Below are 22,782 nucleotides of genomic sequence, written 5' to 3'. Positions count from 1 at the left end.
TTACAGATGGTGGGGAACACCAGTTACCAAGATGTATGCACATGACTTCCAAAAATAGATGTCAGAGGCAAGTAGCCGAAGCAGCAGTGGACAGCTGCCCAGAGAAGCTTGTTGGAAGGCAAAAATAGCTTGAGTAAAACATCTGAATGACAGCTCCTATACTTGCTCCTTTATGGTCTGTTGTACACGTGACTGGAATCCACACAATGTAGAAAATGAATGCCCTCAGAGTAACTTTGGATGGGCACAAAATGCCCCCCATGCCCCACCAACCCACCTCAAACTCAGGTGAGGGGGGGGGGGTTAAAAAAGTACTAGTATTTGGTGCAAATAAATTCTGCTTCATATGATTTGATTCAGAACAAGCGAGAGTAGTGATTCTCAACCCTTCCTCTGTCATTTACCCCATTGGCTTGATGTATTTCGCCATTTACCCCCTTACTCCCATGCAAAAAAATGCATAGCCGGCATAGCGGCACAGAAAAAAATGAAGATGGAACAACTTTATTAAGGTTTTGCACAAAATAAACTTTGATAAAGGAAAGAAAAAAAAGACCATGCAGTCCACTTATATCAAACAAGATCAAACAAAAATACCAGAAGCATAATTATCAATGGGAACTGTGCTGATTCATTGAGTCAATCAGTTTATTTATTTGAGGCGCTGTTGATGACAACACTACCCTCATGTCATCATCGGCTTTCAGGCGGTTCCATGGCCTTGTCTTCATTGCTACTAAAGTAGAGAAACCTGATTCACATAGATATGTGGTGACAAAGGGAACAAGTACTTTGAAGGCTCGCTGAGTAAGAAGTGGGAATGAATCTGTAAGTTTCATCCAGAAATCAACACCAACTCTATCAAATTCTTCCTTAAGACGAGCAGAGGACTGAAGATCAATCAGATCCTCTTTTGCTGGGTTGTCATCTCTCATTTATGACAGATCAGTGGTTAAAGGTCTAAATATCCATCTTTCTGGAGGTATCATGTCTTCTGGAAAGTAGCCAGTGAAGTCATGCTTCAAGATGCTCAAATGTGCTGTGATGTCTTCATTTATTTCAGGTAACGCACCAGGTTCTTCTCTAAGTTTGGAAAATTTGCAAAAAAAATTTGATGAACTTTTCGTGCCCATGAATCCAGCTTTGTCTGCAATGCTTTCATCTTTTCACCTGCTTCAACGATGGTTACTGATTTTCCCTGGAGTTGTTTGTTGACTTGGTTAAGATATCTGAGATATGAGATATGGGTAAATATATCTGAGAGGTACCCAAAAGAGGCGATGAACTTTGAATCGCAAACTTTTCCTATAGCTTTGAATCCCGGTCACGATGAAAAATCTCGACCTCAGTATGGGGCTCAAACATTCGGTTAAGAATAAGTCCACGTGAGAGCCACCTCACCTCAGGATGAGGCAAAAGAATTGAATGCTCAGAGCCCATCTCATCACAAAAACCTTTGAACAAACGGTGATTCAGTGCTTGGGCACGAATGACATTAACAGCCTCAATAACTTTCTGCAAAACCATTTTCAGATTTTCAGGAAGGGTTTTTGCAGCTAATGCTTATCTGTGAAGAACGCAATACATTGTTATCACATGGGGTGCCTTTTGTTTTACAAGTGCAGTGAAGCCTGATCTAACTCCCATCATGGCTGGGGCTCCATCAGTACAAATTGAACCAACTATATCCCATGTGAGATTGTTCCTTTCAAAGAAGTCTTCTATTTTCTGCAATGTGTCAGCAGCCTTTGTGGTTTGTTGGAGAGTTTCACAGAAGAGAAATTTATCCTTCAGTTCTTTTCCACATATGTACCGGACAAAAACAAGCAGTTGTGAAAAATTAGCAACATCACAGGAGTCATCAAGTTGCAAGGAAATTTTTGCTGGGCTAGATTTGATCTGTTCAATAACTTGTTGACAAATATCTTTTGAGACATTTCACGAATAGGCCGATGAATTGTGTCATTAGAAAGGGGAATGTCTTGAATCTTCTGTTTTGCTTCTTTCCCACATACATGTTCAACCATGTCTAAGGCACAAGGTTTAATCAACTTCTCGGCAATGTCGTGAGGGTTCTTTGCCTTTGCTATTCGCTGTGCTACGTGATAGGAAGCTGCAAGCATTGGTTTCGTGTTAGATACGAAGCCATGTTTTGGCAGTGTTCCTGTAGCCCTAAACCTAGCTCTCTTTGCTTCAAAGGTAGCACGGTCATCAGATGCATGGGCAGGATGTGTAGCTTCCAGGTGCTGTTTTAGTATTGAAGGTTTAAATGAGCCATTTCCAATAACTTTTGAGCATAGCAGACACTGAGGCTTATCCACACTGAGGCTTATCTATCTTTAACAATGAAGTCAAAGCCGTATTGCACATATGAATTCAGGTATGTACGTTTTTTTAGACATGCCAAAATCTGAAAAGAAATAATCATGAATTAATTATAATGTAACATTTTTCCATTCACTGAAATATGAAATTGATTTTTGCATAATAATGAATTAGATACACACACACATCAGACACTGAGGCACACACACACACACACACACACACACACACACACACACACACACACACACACACACACACACACACACACACACACACACACACACACACACACACACACACATTGATTAGGCCTGAGTGTACACGTCCAGAATGAAAACCGGACAGGATCGAGACTGAGACTGTCTCTCTGTCTCTCTGTCTCTGTGTCTCTGTGTCTCTGTGTCTCTGTGTCTCTGTGTCTCTGTGTCTCTGTGTCTCTGTGTCTGTCTCTGTCTCTCTCTCTCTTTCTGAGGCTTATCAATTTTCAAATTACATACACAAGTATTTGTATTTTTTTGGATATTCACCCCAACCTAAATGTTAAATAAATACATTTAAGTGCGTATTTAATCTGAACTTATATTTGAGTGAGTATTTCACCCTAACTTAAATTTAAAAAAATACATTTGAGTGAATATTTAACCCTAACCCCTAACTTAAATTTGAAATGAATATATATATATATATATATATATATATATATATATATATATATATATATATATATATATATATATATTTGTACACACATACATATATACAATTTTGTCAAAAAACGAAAGCAGAAAAAAAATCTATTTTTGGCCAGGTGCAAAAAAACCAGGTTAAAACTTATTTAAAACAAAAAAATAAGGCCAAAAATCAATTCCTGACCCTAAAAAAAACCCGAAAATATTTTTCATAATTCATAATAGTGTATTACAGAATCATTTTCAGGCATGTCATATTTACCCCCTGCTATGTAAATTTTTATCCCCAGGGGGTAAATTTACCCCTGGCTGAGAATCACTGAGCTCGAGCATACCGGAATATAAAAGTTCGAGCTTTCACAAATCCAGGTACGTACTTAATGCAAAAGAGTTAAGAAGATAACCAAACATTATTTATTAGACGAATTATTTCTCGAAAAGGGCCCTGTATAAAGCTCTGGAAGCATTTTTTATTAAAAGTTGGGAACATGACTTTTTAACATAATTAAGGTATGCTGAATTCGACGAGCCCTATCTATTCCCAAGCTGAATTTTGAGTTTTTGACCCTCTAATTAGCATAAACAAAATGGCTGCCAATTGACAATTTTGGGCACTTTCTTGTGACAGACACTACTATACCAGCACAATGCTAACCTATTTTACTTGTGAACAACTTACTGTTAAGTTAACTGTTGATATGTTAAGGGATTGTGTAGGCCTATACTAATGATTCATTCTTGTTTGCCGGCTACAATGGATCCCGTGATTAGCTTGTAGAGGCGACAACACCTGCAGACTACAGTCTGTGCATTTTCTGCCAAACGCATAAAGCCAGAAAAAACCTGAGTGAAGCAACTGAACATGGACTCACAACATTCAGGAATGCAGCCTGTAGCAGAAAGAAGCTGAGGGACTCCAAAAACATACTCAATTGATCGTCTTGAGAATGCATTACATTCTGCCACAGCCGTATCACTTGTGTGGCACAGAATGTGCTATGCCCACCTCACGGACAAGAGTAAAATAGAACATCTTCAGAGGACTCAGACAGAGTATTCAACAGAGGGAGCAGGTTGCAGTTGAGGTGTTCCAGGTGGTAACATGCGTTCATTGCAAAAAGGTGTGCAGCCAGTCAACTGGAGCCTTTGCATTTTCTGTCAAACTGCAAATAAGAAGGCACGACTGATCTCCGTCATGACTAAGCAAATGAGTGATCAAATAATTCAAGCCTCACATCTTGACTACAAAGTTGGCCTTCGACTGGCAGGAGTGATTGACCTAATTGCAGCTGAAGCCAAATATCATCTGCCTTGTCTTAGCGCATTTAACAGGTCTACCTCAAAAACAAAGCAGGAGTCAGCAAATACAGACCTTGCTTTGATATGGCTTTGCCAAGAGCTCTATCAATCAGCTGACAAAGGACATGTGATTCTTCTGGATGATATATGGGAAAGGTATAAGGAGCGAGCTGAGGAATCTTCAACCATGATTCAGCCGTCCTATCAAAGCAAAAGAGGAACATTCAAGGAAAAGTTGCAGTCACAGCTTGGGGACATTTTCAATTTCTTTCAACCTCTTGACAGTTGTATATCAGAATGAAAAACCGTATTGATTCTCACTAAGTACCAGCCAACAGCAGTTTTGCAGATGAAAGCAGACACAGAGGAGAGTGAGGAAAAGTTAGCCTTTCCTAAGTATGAGTCCCAGGATGACATTTTCCTTTCACTTGTTCATGTAGCTCTGAAAGTCCATGGAGACATGATGGAAACTCCAGGACACAAAGGGTTCTCTGTCAGTGAAGAAGATGCTATAGCATGCATTTCCGAGAGTTTATATATGCTACTGAGACTGATCGTCGGTGGCCAGGCATCCATTGAAGATGATAGCCCTGGGAACAATGAAAAACATGTCCGGAGCAGAGTTCTGAGTGTGGCACAAGATCTTGTCTACTGCATCAGTGGTGGAAAAAAATGGACTCCAAAACATATTGGTCTTGCAAGTACTCTTCATCAAGCTACGCGGTCAAAAGACCTAGTACGATTGTTCAACAAGGCAGGGCATTGCCTGAGTTACGAACAGGTGTTGCAAGTAGATACTTCCTTGGCTGAGAGCACTCTCAAATAATTGGACAAAGCAACTGGTGCCATCATTCCACCAAACATTGAGGCAAATAAATTCATCCACTACACCTGTGATATAATTGACATCCTTGATGAAACACTTGATGGAAAGAATACATTCCATGCAACTCAAATGGCAGCATGGCAACGAAGCCAAACAACTGATGCTTCTCTTAAAAATCTCAAGCTATCCACAAGACATACTTTGATTGTGCCAAATAGCCTGGAGGAGCTGCATCCTGTCAGTATAACTCGTGGAAAGTGCAAGCCAGTATTCACAGCACCCATCGACGAAGCCTGCTTCAGCAAATCTGAGGACAATGAGTATGCAAGACAAGCAAAAGCTACAGACCAAGCTTTCTTCTTGCACCATCAAAATTCAGAGATAAAACCTTCTTGGAAACTATTCAATCAGTCATTGCCATCAGAGCAACCAGAACAGACAGCAGTAAGATATTTGCCTTGCATGAATACAATGTGATTTGCCTAAAAGATGTTAGGCATTCCTGAAAACTGTTTATGCTGACTGAAATTTGTTCACGTAGCAGCATGATAGAACTTTGTTTAGTGTTCATGATTACAGACTAGCAACTTTAACTTCTACATTTTATTAATAAACATCGGTAACCAACTAACCATGTAAACATAAATTAAAATGCTTCAAATATGTCTTACTCATTTTTCTTGACCCTCAAAACGTAGGTCTCGACATCTCATTTGTCAGATTTGCATGCATAGTAACAAGGTTACAGCAGAAAATAGATTTATTGGTAATGGTGGTAGTTAATTAGCATAACAATAGATTTTTGGCATGTTAAGAATTTTATTAGCCTGTAGCTTTGATCTATTGCTCAAGGGACATTTCTAAGATGCGTACATGTAAACAATGTGCATTTATTTAAATGGTATAGTAGTGCCTGTCCCAAGAAAGTGCCCAAAATTGTCAATTCGGCAGCCATTTTGTTTATGCTAATTAGATGGTCAAAAACTCAAAATTCAGCTTGGTAACAGGGCTAATCAAATTCAGCATACCTTAATTATGTTAAAAAGTCCATGTTCCCAACTTTTACTAAAAAATGCTTCCAGGATGCACATTTCTCAGAAATGCGTCTAGTCTATATGACCTGTGATGGTGTGTAAAAATAAAAATACCCCCGAGAGGGAGTGCCGGTCATCTCTGCCAGAGGTCGAAAGTAACTCTGTGCCAGACTGGAATAGGGGCAGTTCATAAAGTATGTACGCTCTACTTCCGGGTTTCAAAACCACCCACCCCCCTCTGTATGCAGGCTAGTGACCACCCACCCCCCTCTGTATGCAGGCTAGTGACCACCCACCCACCCCCCTCATACATCGCTAATCGCTTGCAAAGCCAGCAGTTCCTTATGAACCGATGTTTGTAAGCCATGACAATGCAGTCCCTAGCGGTGTAATTTACCTTTTTCTTTTAATATCACAGCACGTCATTTATGAAAATAAAAGTACAAATTGACATTCAAAACAACGTTAATGTCATAAATGAAAGTAAGTGTGCATATAAACTTGTGTTCCATTGTTTTAGTTAAATCTGACAAAAGCTTCAAATGTAATATTTGTCTCGGAGAGTCCCGGTTCTTAATTTTTTAATACTTCTATTTTTGTATGTACGTACTTTATGAACGCCCATACGGGGAATCAGAACGAAGTTTGAAGGGCTATAAAATCGGAACGAGAGCAAATTTCAAAAAAATGGCTCGTGTTGTTCTGGATAATAGTCCATAGTATCTGAATCACTAATAACATTTGATCTCTCTTGATAAATGAGGGAGGAGATACGATTTGAAATCGACGATTTTCGCAACTTTGACAGCCTCGTGACGTTAACCTCGACCTTGGATGACCTTGAAAGTTATATCATTGTGCATGTCTCATCGACCTCTATCCATTTCACTATTGGTTATTTGTCTCCACTCGGTTCGATTGTGGACGGACGGACGGACGGACGGACGGACAGACTTCGAGACTGGGGTTATTAGGTCATCTCTACTGAGATGATAGAGATGACCTAATAATAATAATTATAATAATAATAAATAAATAAAAAACAATGTCTTGCCAAAAGGTGACCACGTGTGACTTCTTTAAGGTCACACTGAGGTGAACAGAGCTGCTATCCACCAGGAGTGACTCCTTGAGGAATATCTGCCGACGAGAGATTCCGATGAGAATCGTTCTACAGAGTAACCATGAAAAATATGCGTTTGCCTCTCAACGTCACCAAATGACCTCATAATGTCTCAAGCTTGACATATCGAGAAAGCACTCATCGAGGTGTTCAATTTGAGGTACTACACGATATGGTTCCTAAAACTTGAAAATTTGACCCTGGGGTCAAATATGTTTGACCTGAGGTGCTAACCATGAAGGTCAAGGCCAATCGCCACCAAAAATTAATCAGCTGAGCGCCAGACCATGAACTATATTCCCTTGAAGTTTGAAGATGATCCGATCAAAATTACTCAAAAAATAAGGGTTTCGTCGACTCCCCTGATTTGCGACAAAGTGACCTTGACCTTTGACCTTGACCTTCAAAATTTTATGCGCTGAAAGGGACCTCTCTAGGCCTCTGATATGCGAAGTTACAAGAATTTCCAATGATAACTGTGCTCTGCAGAATTTTTTATACGTGATTACAGACAAACAAACAAAACAAAAAACATACAAGCTGACTAACATATCTTGCAAAAACTTCGTTTTGGCAAGATAATAAATTAAAACTTTTCAGAAGTTAACTGCCATTGAAGCACTGTCTTTTACAACACCAACCTAACTGACACGTTAAATTAGTTCTGCCTGCCTGTTGTTTGTGTCCTTTATGACGTCCCTAAAAACAGAGTTTCCTACTTGGAATAATTTTCAATTTTGTTTCACTGCAAGACAGGGAGACAGACTGAAAAAAAAAATAATAATAATAATAAAAAAATTAAACCTTACTTATCTCTGACATGTGTGATCAGGATGGATTTTTGCTTATTTTGCAAATTTCAGGGCCAAAGTAATGCTAAACTGAGGTTCGGGTTGGGATTCATGTTCTAGAGTGTTCAAAATATAAACTTCAATTGAAATTAAGTAGTTCCTCGATCATAGATTGCTGTATGTAGACAGACAGACAGACAGAGTGAATCAAAATGCTTCACCCCGCTTTCCGCTTCGCACATGTTGGGTAAAAATTCCTTATTGACAAAGCCAGCGACATTGGGAGGTGTGTGTGCAAATCTCTATTATGAATAAAAGCAGCCTGGCTGCTTTAGGGACAGCTTGTTTCATAAATTGACAAGATCACAAAATCCTCAATTGGCCTCAGAGTTTAAATCCAACCAGAATCGATTGGTTCAATGTGGATATTGTTATGTAGTAATCCAGTGGTAGCATGGGTGTCACGCACAAGTTTCAGACTTGCACAGCCAGATGACCAAAATAAATAAATATAATCCAAATAATAAATGCAAGATGGCAAGAAGGAAACGTTTAAATGCCAAAAATATAATTCTATAAATGCAACACAATAATAAATTTAAAAATGACAAAAGATCAGCGTTATTAATACAATTCTCTCATTGGTTTGATCGTATATTCTCTATGGAAACCCTGATGGCCAGAGCTGTTTGTACAAAAGAGCAAGCTAGATTAAAGAAAAGCAAGCCTGGGAAGGAAAGACATGGGAAGCAGGGGCATAGATGGAAAAAAGACAGAGCTGAGCTGATTATCCGAAGTGTGAACATATTAGTCAAAGAACTACAGTACTTCTAATCATGTGTCTAAGCCCTAAGGCAAAAGGGTTTGAGGATGATTTCTGAATCAGAATTTTGTGGCGATTCTAAAAAAGTTTCTTAATTGCCGCAGCTGCTGCCGATTTTTTTTTTTGGGGGGGGGGGGATGAAAAACACCACCTTGTGCTTTTTTCACCCAAAAATGTCAAAAAAAAATCACTTTAATTGAGAGTTATCCAAACATCACCACTAGACGTGCATGCGGGGCATTCAAATAAAGCCCATCTCTTTGTGGACACAGGCAAACATTAAAGATACATGATGGCTATCGGAGACAAAATTATGGTTAAAGAGACCTCTTCGAATGACCAGCGATTAAGATCTTGAATCGGTTTTCAGTTATCCTCTTACGCCCGTGCCCTTGACTCGAGCACATGTGGACGGGTCAATCAACAAAACTGACAAGTCAAAACTGATACATAAATTGGAGGAAAGGGTGAAAAGCGGAAAACCGCAAAGTCGAGATGCATGTGTGGTTGATGCAATGTTTCTCATGCGTACCCTTGTGAATGCCTGGTTTTGGCTTGATGGTTCGGGTGGTGGGCTTAGAATCCTAGGATCCTGAGTTAAAATCCCACTCGGCTGTTGAATTAATAGCAGGTGGGGTTGATTCTGCCTGTCATCCTTCTGAGGACGGCAAAAGGAGTGCCAGCTTGCTGGTATCCTGTGTCAGAGTTGCCAATCGTCCAGGATTGTGACCAATAGCCAAAGAGACTGCTGAGGTAGCACCAACGCTCTGCACAGAGTTTGGTCCCAATGGATGGATGGTACCTTGTGAACTTACCTGAAATATTTGGATGAATCACAAAAGTTGTCATCGAAAGGTTGTTGGACTTCACAAAGAGAGTGGACTTTGTATGACATACAAAAGTCCATCGATTAAAGATATTGATCAGGACATGAGAGGATCAGCAGGTACAGATATTTACTTCCATCATCTTTGGTCGTGACCAAAAGCGTCCAAAAAATTTCAAAACCGAGCAGAACTCAGGAAAATTCAAGACAGCCCAATGACACTTCCTTGTTAAAGAATGGCAGAGATCACCATACCTCAAGCAGATCCAAGGACACACATTGATTGTGGGACTGGATGACAGGGCATATCGTTATCAAGTTAAGTAAGGCAGTATTGCGATGAAAGAGGTACCCAGCAAAGCCTGCAACCACAGAGAGTCTGGCACTCGGCTCGTATGGCATGTAAAGCACGTGTGTTAAATATCGGTATCCAATATTCAGACACAGATGTTCTCGTCACTCTTCTCACACATGAGCACAACCTTCCTGCTCACCTGTAGCTCAATGCTGGCATGAGCACAAACAATTCTGAAGCACACGGCAACTGTATCTAAATTTGCTGAAAAATGGGATCGGAATTGTGTGGCACCACTGCAGGATTGCAACGCCTTCACAGGATGTGACTACCCAGCCAGTTTTATGTGCAAGGGTAAAGCTCATCCATTCGCGTTGTTGGAGAAAGACCATAAATTCAGGAAAGCCTTTGCCAAACTGAGACAGTCAACAACCATATCCCCAAGTTTGTTCGCAGACCTCGTGGCTTTTGTATGTACCCTGTATGGGAAACTGAAGCAGACATTGATGAATACTGCCAGACATCCTTCCTCTTCCAACAGCAACAGCAAATGGCCAATACACCTTAAAATGGTTTAAAGGCAGACAGGTAGGTTCCAGATGTTTGTCATCACATTGACAAGGACATAGATGAAGAGATGAGTGATCACGAAGATGATGAGATGCCTGAATACTCTTCTCAGTCAATATCAGTCTGCATCATCAGAGGAAGAAGTGACATTCTCCAGTGTAACTGACGACGACGTCAACTTTAATGTGTGTGATGCCGAGGATGATGAGACCGCTGAATACTACTCTAATGGGACAGCCACTGATCTGGACTGAGAAGTGGCACTTTTAAATGAAATTTAGTCATTAACACAGAATTATGCCATCGGCTAAGACTTGTTTTGGCATAATTACAGACAACATGAGCTAGTTTCATCGTACAATTAATTTATATGCACCTGGTTTTCATAAGCTGTTATTTTTGAAAGACTTAACAATAATGGTGCAGTTTCTGATAAAATGGAGGTAGAGGAAACATTGCGTCAATTTTTCACCTCTGGTGAACCGTAGCAGTGCTCTGCCTGCCATCGACATACAATCTCTGTTTGCCTGTTCATTCATAATTCTATTACTAAGCCCCCTGTGGTGAATAAAAGCATACCTGGAATTGTTCCCCCAATGGAGAGAAGAATCTCTTGTGAACAAGCCCTCGCTGGTTGGCAGCGAGTGCCCTGGAAGCAGCGGGGGAAGAAAGAAGGATCTACCTTAGAAATGTTACCGTTTGATTGGTAAAAATTTTATTTTACTGTACGTTTCTGATGTGACAGTTATTTTGAGTGTGACGACTCAGAATGTGAACTTTGGTGTCTCTTTTATGTTTTGATGTTCTGTCTCCCTATTCGGGTTTTCTGGCATCTACCCTATCTGATGAAATAATGGATTCGTACATAACACTTCGTGTCCACTGCATCGAGGAAAATAAGGAGTCCAGTGTTGATAATGTTTCTTATGATTTTTTATTCCAAATCTCCCTTAATTTCTTGGAAATATGACAGAGCCTAACAGCAGAAAAATATAGATCAAAATTGTGATCAGAAAAATAAAATTCGGACCGCAAGTAATCCAGTCTTGATTTTCGTGTCAGTCCCGTAATGTACGAATAATCATATCTCGTCGGACGCAAATAACGCTAGCATTAGAAAACCTTGCTGTCTTGCAAACTTCCCCGATTGATGGATATAATAGGCACTTGCAAGCGTTTCAGCACATTTCCATTCACCGTCGAGCGCAGCGTTTGTCTTCGTGTCCATGTCTTTGCGAGAGCTGTAACGTACGAATCCAGCGTGAGGACGGCGAGCCTAACGAGGTGACTCACATTTGTCTGATAATTCTTCATTCTAACCAACGCTATAATTTTTTTGGCACTTCATGAAGATCCGAGAGGTAAGAATTATGTTTTTCTTTTCATGTTTAAAGTGATTATTTTTAAAAAGTTCAAAAGAATAGATTCGATTTTAACGTTATTTTTCGCTTACAAGTGTGGCTTTCTTTGCTTCTGAACTCGTCTGCGTTTTCTTCGTAATTTATAACATTGGACTCTCTCAAAATGTGTTGTTTTTTTTCTTTTTCCTGTCACATATTGAGCTTGTTTAAAAAGGTAGAGTAAAAATTATCTGTTTCTTATCCCAAAATATAATATTTACGTTGTTTTTTTCATCTGATTCCGTATACAACGCTGATGCCAAGCTCGAAATTTGAACGTGTATTTACAGTGTTGTATATATTCAGTGGTAACTTTAAAACCGGACGTGCTGTAGGTCTAAAAATTTGGATTTAGCTATTTGAATACGTGCAGATTAACATAATGGGTTGCATTTCATGTTTCCCTAAACTTTCTTTTTGCCCTTTGTGTAACAGTATGTGTACCCACTTTGTGAGCCATGCATATATATATATATATATATATATATATATATATATATATATATATATATATATATATATATATATATATATATATATATATATATATATATATATATATATATATATATATATATACAGTGGGGAGAACAAGTATTTGATGCACTGCCGATTTTGCAGGTTTTCCCACTTACAAAGCACGTAGAGGTCTGTAATTTTTATCATAGGTACACATCAACTGTGAAAGACGGAATCTAAAACAAAAATCCTGAAAATCACATTGTATGATTTTTAAATAATTAATTTGCATTTTATTGCCTGAAATAAGTATTTGATACATCAGAAAAACAGAACTTAATATTTGGTACAGAAACCATTGTTTGCAATTACAGACATCACATGTTTCCTATAGTTCTTAATCAGGTTTGCACAGACTGCAGCAGGTATTTTGGCCCACTCCTCCTGACAGATCTTTCCGGATCCGTCAGGTTTCGGGGCTGTCGCTGGGCAACACAGACTTTCAGCTCCCTCCAAAGATTTTCTATTGGGTTCAGGTCTGGAGACTGGCGAGGCCACTCCAGGACCTTGAGATGCTTCTTACAGAGCCACTCCTTAGTTGTCCTGGCTGTGTGTTTCGGGTCATTGTCATGCTGGAAGAAGCAGCCACGCCCAATCTTCAATGCTCTTGTTGAGCGAAGGAGGTTGTTGGCCAAGAACTCGTGATACATGGCCCCATCCATTCTCCCCTCAATACGGTGCAGTCGTCCTGTCCCCTTTGCAGAAAAGCATCCCCAAAGAATGATGTTTCCACCTCCATTCTTCACGGTTGGGATGGTGTTCTTGGGGTTGTACTCATCCTTCTTCTTCCTCCAAACACAGCGAGTGGAGTTTAAACCAAAAATCTCTATTTTGGTCTCATCAGACCACATGACCTTCTCCCATTCCTCCTCTGGATCATCCAGATGGTCATTGGCAAACTTCTGACGGGCCTGGACATGCGCTGGACTGAGCAGAGGGACCTTGCGTGCGCTGCAGGATTTTAATCCATGATGGCGTAGTGTGTTACTTATGGTTTTCTTTGATACTGTGGTCCCAGCTCTCTTGAGGTCATTGACCAGGTCCTGCCGTGTAGTTCTGGGCTGATCCCTCACCTTTCTCATGATCATTGAGGCTCCACGAGGTGAGATCTTGCATGGAGCCCCAGACCAAGGAGATTGATTGTAATCTTGAACTTCTTCCATTTTCTAATAATTGGGCCAACAGTTGTTGCCTTCTCACCAAGCTGCTTGCCTATTGTCCTGTAGCCCATCCCAGCCTTGTGCAAGTCTACAATTTTGTCCCTGATGTCCTTAGACAGCTCTCTGGTCTTGCCAATTGTGGAGAGGTTGGAGTCTGATTGATTGAGTGTGGACGGCTGTCTTTTATGCAGATAACGAGTTCAAACAGGTGCAGTTAATACAGGTAATGAGTAGAGAATGGGAGGGCTTCTTTAAGACAAAACTAACAGGTCTGTGAGAGCTGGAATTCTTACTGGTTGGTCGGTGATCAAATACTTTTTTCATGCAATAAAATTCAAATTAATTATTTAAAAATCATGCAATGTGATTTTCAGGATTTTTGTTTTCGATTCCGTCTTTCTCAGTTGAAGTGTACCAATGATAAAAATTACAGACCTCTACGTGCTTTGTAAGTGGGAAAACCTGCAAAATCGGCAGTGTATCAAATACTTGTTCTCCCCGCTGTATATATATATATATATATATATATATATATATATATATATATATATATATATATATATATATATATATATATATATATATATATATATATATATATATATATATATATATATATATATATACATATATATATATATTTATATTGTTGTGGTTGACGAAATTCGCAAACCACCATTCAGGTCCCGTATGTGAGATATCTCTGTAAGTATATGTGTAGTAGCCCAAACCCGTTGTTTAGAGGGAATAAATGTCATTCATTCGGGCTGCGACCCTTTTAGATAGCCGTTTTTCTTTAACTATCTTTATTTTGGACCAACCGCCATTACTACCACCACAACCACCACCAACCGCATCTCGACAACCACAGCCACCTTCTCCAGAACCGCCTTCACAACATCCACCTTCTCCACAACCGCTTTCACACACCAACCATCAACCGCAACGCCGCTTCACAACAACAGCAACGCCAACAGCCACGACCTTTACCGTCACAACTCGCCCTCGCAACCATCGCATCACCGCCATTCCCGCGCCGCTTCTGGGCACCGATACTGGACTCGTACAGGGCGCGCACCGAGCAGCGGGTGCAAAAACACCAGCCTTTCCGAGAAATCGGATCAAGAATGATTCACGCCCACTTCTGTTCCATCCTATCAGCGAGCGTGGGGCGATTTGGCCCCGCCTCCAGGCGCGTCGGAGTATAATCGCTATATGCAGATTCGCGGATCAAGAATGATTCACGCCCACTTTTCCTCCGTCCAATGGGGGAGCGTGGCTCCGCCCCCGAGCCGTTCCTGATCCAAAAATCTGCATATGATTTCTCCTGTCGGACTATAAAGCGCCGAGCGCGGGGCAAATTTAAAGGAGTTGAGTTTCCGAATCGAGGAGAGAGTTGAGAAGAGGAAAGAGTTGGAGAGTTGTGGCGGCGGCGAAATCAGTCGAGAGAGTGTCTGTCGGGGTCCAGAGAGGCTGGAGAAGCCAAGAAGCTTTGTGGAGGTCTGCGCTCGTGTCAGAGTCGGGGAGCTGCGGAGAGGGAAGGCCGGGAACGCGGTCGAGGTCGCAGTGGAGTCGCTCGTCGCGGGACCCAAGCCAACCAGATATCCTCCTTCCCCCGAGCATCAACAACCCCCCCCGTTTCCCCCCGCGCTGAGATAGTGTGAGAAGGGGGCCCTGTTCCCACCCCATTCCAGGCAGTGCCAGCGAGGCCCGCGGAGTCGGGGCGCCGCCGCCATTTTGCGGCTCATCACCAGACAGGTAGGCTCGACGCGGTAGGCGGTAGGCCCCAGGCCCGTCTGCCCCCCTTATCGTTGAGGGTGGCCCCTTTTTCTTTTGCTTTGGAGTATATGTGTTGTCGGCGCCGTCTGTGAAGTAAAACTGTGTAAGTGTTGCCGTGTGCTCGCGTAGTCGGTAGTAGATCTGCATTGTGTCTCTTTTGCTGCATTTGCTTTTTGTGCAGAATTGTCGTGTTACTTTTACATTTGCGTTTGGTGCATAATTGTTGTGATTGTATATGTGTGCTTTCCGTTTGCCGCGGAATAAATGTGCTTTATGTTGAACTGTTTCTCCCGTTTCGCTTCGTCTTTTCTCTAATTGAATCTCCATCTTACTTCACGTAAAGGGTTGGTCGTGGGCTAAATACGCCCGATAATTAATCGGAACCGTCGAGGTTGACGATAACACCGCTCGGTTATCCCGATAGTACGGAACGGGTCGCTTAAAGTGGACCGTGTCCGAAGTGGACCTGCGGCGAGGTGCGGTCACCCGGTCTACCCTCCGTGTGGGTACTTAGGTAGGTCGAATTTGGCGAATAACCCTATCCCACGCGGGGGGCCGATTGGCACGATCGTGGTGTGGCCGAAAGGCCCACCCGTGACTAGTTCCCGGCGTTAGTCCGAGAGGGTCACAACGGGATTGTCCGTCCGGTGGGCGACGTGCCGCGATTCGAGTTACGTGGCCGCCCGCACACCGGCGGGCGCGAATCCGCAACAATATATATATATATATATATATATATATATATATATATATATATATATATATATATATATATATATATATACACACTGAAACGCAAAAGAAACTTAGCACTTGTTTGAAATGTAATAAAATTGTAACAGTTCAAAATAAAACAAACCAACAATTGCTAATTGAAACATTGGCATTTTATTGATGACATGTCAAGTTTTTGACCAAGATACGCACCATCTCATAAGTTTGTTCTACAGTACAGAACAGCACAGGGTGCAATGTCAGTCGCCTTTCAATAGCATGTGTGGCCACCACTGTTTTGGATACAGACAGTGCATCGTCGGCGCATACTGCCGACCAGTGTTTGGATGGATTGCTGCTGGATTCTGTCCCACTCAGTCCTCAATGTCTGAAGCCATCTGACTTAGGACCATCTGCCAGTCCTGCCTTGCAGTGGTGACTCTTGGCCTCCCTGATCGAGGTCTGTCATCTGCAGAGTTGTGGAGGGTGTCTCTGTCCACCAAGGCCGATATCGTCTGGTGTGAACAGCCAAGGTGACGTGCCACCTCACGGTAGCTCAGTCCGCCTTGCAGCATGCCTAAGGCATGCTGCCGTTGATCCCTTGACAATCGTGGAATGTTGATTGAAATGCCCATTTTGCACTGGCCTTTTTAAAGCCAATATCAAGACATCACGTGCAGCTCATTAAAATCATCCCGTACCCCTTGGCTAATCACTGACAGTCAAAATGGCTGTTCAACAGCTGTGCTATGAAGTGACCATTAAAGGTTCAAGTGACCATCCGTGACCGTTTTGTCTGACACTGAGGACACTATTGTCCACAGATAAGTTCACACATTTACTACACGCAGTGTTATTGTTGATATTTGAAGGTTTAAAAGGTGGTAAGTTTCTTTTGCGTTTCAGTATATATACATATATATATATATATACATACATATATATATATATATATACATATATATATATATATATATACATATATATATATATACATATATATATATATATATATACATATATATACATATATATATATATATATATATATATACATATATATATATATATACATATATATATATATATATATATATATATATATATATATATATATATATATATATATATATTGTTGCGGCTGTGGAAATTCGCATGACACCATAAAGGGCCCGTAGGTGAGATATCTTGGTAGGTGCATGTGTAGTTCGCCCTAACCCGTTGTATAGAGGGAATTTATGTGATTCATCCGGGCTGCGACACTTTGAGTCAGTCGTTTTTCTTTTTCTATCTTTTATTTCAAACACAACATTTCAACAACCACGCCATCCCCGTCACAGCGCCAACCACACTGCAACCACGCCACCTCCACGATCTACGCTACCACATCTTCGCCACTCGTCATTCAACAGGCTCCGTGCGGTTACGATCTCCGCGGAGGGACAAACAAAAACCAACAAGGACGCTCGGTGGGCTTTTCCCGCCTGTTTCTTCCGTTGACTTCTCCGTGCTTGGAGTGGGAGGAGGGACGATGCAGGTCAAAGCTCAGAGGTCATGTGAAGGTGGGGCCTCTTTTTGGGGGAATAATTCCCTGGCTCCGAACCAAAAAACTGACTCCCTCGGCCCCTGGACGTAGCGGGGTGGAGAGAAAGCGTGAGGGCACGCACCCTTCGAGAAGCTTCTCCAAGGAGGTCGAAGGGAGGCAGGGCCGAAAACGGGGCGGGGCGGAAGGGCGGAGTCCCGCGCGATAAAAGACGGACAAGGGCGGGCGCAAAAAAGCTCCCTGAGAGGCTGCCAAAAAGAAGGTTTCCAAAAAGGCTCCCTCTCGCGCTTCTTCTTCCTCTTCATCTTGGCTGGTGGTTCGGTTGGATGGTCATCAGGAAGAGGTCCTGCGCCCGCGCCTTGGCGAGCGGGCCTGTCACAAAGGCACGGACGGGAGATGCGGCAGCGCCCGTTGTGAGGTGGACCTGTGCGTCCGGACGGGGAGTGCGGGAGAGGGTTCGCCGGCCGCGAGAGAGGTCGGGGCCAGGCGCGACCACGCTGACGGTCGTGGGAGAGGGACTCACCAGAGACAAAAGGGAAGTCGCGACTCTCTTTCTTTCTTTTCTTTGGGGTTTTGGTGTGAATGTCCGTGGGTGGTGCCAGTCTGGCTAAAGTTGAACTGTTTAAGTGTTGCCGTGTGTACGCGTATTCGGGTGTAGCTCTGCATCGTTGCGTTTATTGTTCTGGTTACTATATGTGCATTTTGATTGTGTATTGCTGTAAATACGTGCCTTACGTGCTTGTCTGTTTGCGTGTGTGAATAAAATGCTTGCTTGTTGAACTGTGCCCGCTCTGCTTCGTCTCTTTTCCTCTTTTATTGACCCTCCATCCTGCTTCACGTAAAGGGTTCGTAGTGGGCTTAATACGCCCGGTAATTAATCGGAACCGGCGAGGCCGACGATAACACCGCTCGGTTATCACTGTAGCACGGAACGGACCGCTTAAGCGGATCGTGTCCGGAGTCGGCCTGTGGCGTGGTACGATCGCCCGGTCGACCATCCGCGCAGGTACTTGGGTAGATCGAATTTGGCGAGCAACCCTATCCTGCGCGGGTGGGCAATTGGCACGGTCATGGTGGGGTTAAACCCCCACCCGTGACTAGCTCCCGGCGTTGTTCCGAGAGGGTCACGACTGAATTGTGCGTTCCGGTGGGCGAGGCGGTCGCGATTCGAGTGACGTGGCCGTTCTCACGCCGGCGGGCGCGAATTCGCAACACTGGTGTTCGGGAGTGGGATTCAAATCCCTCCCGCCTCCAAGCTCAATTCATGGGGAATCGGTTCAGCGGTGAGAGGAGCGACTCCCAATTCCCTCCAAATTACGAGCAATTAAAATTAACCCCTTACGAGAAATAAGATGGAGTCTCAAGGCGAGCGGGTGCTGGGGGTAGATATGGATGTAGAATTTTTAGAATCCATGGTCCAGGATGAAATCCCCGTGCAGGAAATGCTTATGGTGCAGGATGAATTTCCCCAACCGAACCCAGAACCCGAAATGGGCGCGGCAGCGGCAGAGGCCGCGGTGTATGACACCACCCCTCCCCCCTCCGCCAAAACTCCCCGATCGTGGCCGAATCGGCTCAGCCGAGTGCGCCCGACATGGCCCAGCTATGCGCCATGCTCGCGGGAATTAACGCAAATATGCAAGCAATGAATGCGTAAATGGATGGAAACGCACGCAAAATAGATGGAGTGAACAAGCAAATGGAAACAAACACAAACAAAATGGAAGAAATGCTGGGTGAGACGCAGAACATGGGCCGAAGCCTGCAGGCGGGCAAGAAGGCAATGACAGTGGAGCTCAAAATGGCGACGCCACGTGTGGGAGCGAACGAGCTGGGAGGGGGCGCAACAGTTGTCAGGCCCGCAATGGAGGCGGGTGAGGAGAAAATAATTTGGGGGACGTGTTGGGCGAGACGCGTGGAGGTGACGGAAACTGTGACGGTGACGCAAGTGGAAAAACTAATCGGGGTGACGGAGACCGAAACGTGTGAGACGAGACACGAGGTGACGACGGAAAAAGAAAAGAAATAATAGTTGAGACAAGGGAGATAACAAGGGAAGAGACACAGGAGATAGAGAGTGAACAGGACGGGATTAGTGACGAACACACACACACATTGAGGTAGTGGAGGACCATGAGGGGGAGCTGGCGGACTCGTTAGAGACACGGTGCGAGCAGCTGGATGGCCTCCTCCAGGAACGAGAGGAGGGAGTATGCCCCATTGAGGCGACACGACAAGGTGAGTTCGGTCGTGTCGAGCGAGTTCGAGAGGACGAGTGATGTGGACAGGTGCACGCCGAGCTTGGGGGGTATAGAGGCCCTGGAAACCCTTGTGGGGACATGAATCGCCAGTGTGGTTGTCCCGGTGTGTGTGGTGCAAGGTGTGAGTGCGACCCCATGTGTGAGTGGTGTGGTGGTGAGTGTGCCGAAGTGCGTGCCTCTCAGCACGCCGTGTGGGAGTGAGGCACGGTGTGTGAGTGAGACACCGCGGGCGAGTGCCCCCGCGTGTGTGAGTGGTATGGTTTGTGTGAGGGAAATGGCATGCGTGAGTGAGCGGCCGAGTGTGAAGGAGACCGTGTGTGTAAGAGAGCGGTATGTGAGGGAGATGACGGCTGGCATGCGGGAGCACGCAGCCACATCTCCCGGTGTGAATGTGATGGAATGGTGTGTGAGCGTCGTAACATGCAGGTGTGCGTGGATTGAATGGCGACGGAGACTGCGACAGAGAGACAAAGGCCGGGTAGCTGCCGTAGATGTTTTGAGCACCGTGCCCGGTTCACCCAGCAGCGAGCGCGAGGTCCGTGCTGTGCAACGCACGAGGCCGCCACGTGCTCGCTTGCGGGAGAGAAGCCTGGTCCGGAAACGAGCGCGGTGAATGTTGCCGATCCAGCGGACGGACAAAGTTTAGGCAGGATTATGGATTTGGACCGGACGGGTTCTCCCCGCGGGCGTATGTGTTAAGCTCCAACGGGCAGAGCACATGTGTTCGCGTGGGGAACCCCTCGAGACGTGGGGCTTATGTTTTTTTTTATGCGCAGGGTGACGTCATGGCTGCGTGTGTGGTTGGAATCCGGCAGGAGGGTGAATCCCTGCTGGATGGTACCGTCCAAGAGGGACGAGGGACGCGAGCAGCTGCCATGACGTCACGCCAAAGGTGCGCGGCTGTGAATTGCCGCGCTGGTGCGCAGGTTGCGAGTTGCCGCACTGGTGCTGCGCAATAAAAAAAAAAAAGCCTCGCTTTCGGGTGAACAGGATTCCCGGGCATGGGGTGTAAGACCCCCTGGCCTGGGCACAGGATGAACACCAGTTAGGGGGATCAGTTAGTGTTAGCGAGACCGGCTCCATGGGGTAGGGGTAAGTCCTCATGGGGCCCGTGGAATGGATTAGTTCGAGGGATTGCAGGCAGATCTAGGAGGGGAAATTATTTTTGATGATTTGGAAACAGAGAGAGACTTTGGATGTGTAGTGGGGACGTAGGTGAGCTACGTAGTGTTAAAAGGATGTGCTATTAGTTTAAGGGACGACGTGGGAGCACGAGTTAGTTAGGGGATGTAGTTAGAAGGATGGCGGAGATTCAGCGGTGTGTGTTGAAGAGTTGTGAAGTGTGAGGTGGAAACATGAGCTTGGTGAGTGAGTGAGGCCAGCGGGTCTGTGTGTATGGAGCGAATGTGGAATGCATGGTGCGCTGAGTGATTGGGGGGAGGAGTGACTCCCGCCCAAGGGGCCCCGGGGTCAGTGTAAAGTGAGTTAGTGTGTTAGTTAAATTTACAAAATGGAAGTCGTTTTGTTGTTGGTGGGGAAGTAGGCTCGAAACCTGTTTGGAGGGGTGCAGGAGCCCTGTTGACGGGCTGGGAGCGTGGCTACGAAAGGTGAGTATCGCTGAGTGGGTACCCTGGGAACCGGGCTAGTCGGCCGTGGTAGGCCAAAGGCCCATGGGGGGCCGGGATAGCGTAGTGGGCACAGGTGCGCCCGCATGATGTGGGGGCCCGGGGCGCCGTTAGCCGCGTGGGCAGTGCATTGGGCACGGGCACCCAGGGAAGGGGCCCGGGGCGCCAGCCTGCCACGTGAGCGTTTCAGGGGAGTCGCCAGGGAGGGCACTCCCCGGTGTTTAGGGAGCAGGTAGGCTCGGAGGCAGTGTCGTGCCCGGGGGTGCCATCGTCGGAGAATCGGCAGAGGGTCGTGCCTGCCAAGGGAGCCACGCGTCCCAGCCATGAGATCGTGTGAGGGCATGGAGAGAAAATTGGGGGGGTGAGGCCCAAAATTGTGAGGACACCAACACAGGCGATGGGAATCTGGGTTTTTCGAACTAATAGCTTAAGCGAGAGGCGCTTGTTGAAAGCCCCGGGGTAGTTTAAGAGATAATGGTTCGGGTATATTAGGAGATGTACCAGTCCGCACCATCCATCCCTTCGCTCTCGTTGTGGGCCGCTGGACCCACTTTGGGTTAAAGATCGCTGAAGTCTGGGGAGGCCATCCTGAGGCTTGAGTTGGGCCTCGACACAGGATGCTAGCTCTCCCTCCTTCCCCTCCAGGAAGGGAACGTAGGGGTTGGGAGTAGGCAAGGGGACGATAGGTTAGCCGAACAAGGACGATAAAGGGAGTGAGGGTGACGAATTATAGTGGGGAAGCAAGAGTAAAAAATAAAAACAACAAAATAATAAAAGGGGGGCTAAATTGGGTTTGACAAATTAAGGGAGTGGGTATAGACAGTGACAGGCAAAGGCGATAGGTGGGAGGGAGACAGGTAGGTAGGTCCGAGCCCGCCTTCTGAGTGGCCAGCACCACCACACTCCGTCCACCAACCTCCACTGAAAGGCAAAGGCTGGCCAACTTCATCGGCTGGCTGTTTTACTGCAAGGCCTGTGCCGGCCCACTTCGTCGGCTGGCTTTTTGCTGCAAGGCCTGTGCCGGTCGGATCGTCCGAAGGTGGGGCCTCTTTTTGGGGGAATAATTCCCTGGCTCCGAGCCAAAAAACTGACTCCCTCGGCCTCTGGACGGAGCGGGGTGGAGGGAAAGCGTGAGGGCACACCCCCTTCGAGAAGCTTCTCCAAGGAGCTCGAAGGG

The 22,782-nt window shown here is 44.7% G+C and overlaps 1 protein-coding gene and 1 pseudogene across 6 annotated transcripts in view; one reads left to right on the top strand and one right to left on the bottom strand.

Moving 5' to 3' along the window:
* LOC147026115 (protein phosphatase 3 catalytic subunit alpha) overlaps nucleotides 1-22,782 on the bottom strand; it is a 219,100-nt gene that overhangs the window by 170,969 nt on the left and 25,349 nt on the right. The gene's annotated exons all lie outside the window — the stretch shown is intronic.
* Nucleotides 4,120-5,619, top strand: LOC147026116 (uncharacterized; annotated as a pseudogene).

This window comes from Eptatretus burgeri, chromosome 5 (assembly GCF_056783735.1).
Source record: "Eptatretus burgeri isolate ZD-2024b chromosome 5, Ebu_testis_v1, whole genome shotgun sequence".
In the NCBI taxonomy this organism is placed as follows: domain Eukaryota; kingdom Metazoa; phylum Chordata; class Myxini; order Myxiniformes; family Myxinidae; genus Eptatretus; species Eptatretus burgeri.
The sequence above is the reverse complement of the archived record's forward strand: the minus strand, read 5'-3'. Positions and strand labels throughout refer to the sequence as shown.